We start from the raw sequence: 890 nt of genomic DNA, 5'->3' as shown, positions 1-890 counted from the left end.
TTAAAATTTATTTTTATTTCTGCATGAAACTATTTCTGAATTTATACCAACAAACTGAATTTGACACTTTCCTTATTTGTAAGCTAAGGTAGAAAATGTATTGACTGTTTACTTTCTTTTTCCTTGCTCTAGAAGTCAACAAATATATTCTTCAATATTTCTGGCAGATTACATCCATTAAATGTAAGACCAACATTCAATGTTGTGAGTAATTAATGGTACTAGAATTTTTGTCTGAGTTCTTAACTCTGTGTGCTTACAAGGAGACTCATTGGGTGATGGAGAGGACCAATATGAAAAGACTGGGGAGAAATGCATACTTAGTAAACAGTTGGTTTAGGACTGAGTGACTGGTGATGAGTATTTGCAATAGGCTGGTGTGTCAGGGTCATAAAAAGAAGTACATAGAAATTACATTAGTGACAGAAACTGAGAAAATCTTGATCATTCATCTTATCTAATGGATGGAGGTGGGGTAAGAGGAAATCTAAAGTTTTTCCACATCTCTGTCTCCTAACTGTGTTAGTTACATTCTTGGTGATAAGGATGGATTTAGATGGATTTATCTTGGTGATAAAGATGGATTTAAAGGAAAAAACTCTCTGATAGTTCGAAGATTTATGTTAAACAGATGCAAAGATAGGTCTTTTTGGACATCATCAAAATATTCATAACCATGAATATGAAAAATAATAAAATCAGGGACATTATTAAAGGGAAGAAGAAAAGGAATGTTCTGACGAAAGTGTGAAGAATGTGAGTACCAGAGTGGACAAGATTGGAGGAAAGTGATAAATAAGGAAACAAAAAAGGAATAAACACATATTTACAGAAGAAAAGGAAGGAAAGAATTTTCAGGAAGATATTGAAGGAAACCTACTATTTGGATT

Source organism: Dipodomys merriami, unplaced genomic scaffold, assembly GCF_024711535.1.
Source record: "Dipodomys merriami isolate MVZ:Mamm:240054 unplaced genomic scaffold, mDipMer1.0.p SCAF_221, whole genome shotgun sequence".
Taxonomy (NCBI): Eukaryota; Metazoa; Chordata; class Mammalia; order Rodentia; family Heteromyidae; genus Dipodomys; species Dipodomys merriami.
Note: the sequence above shows the minus strand (reverse complement) of the source record.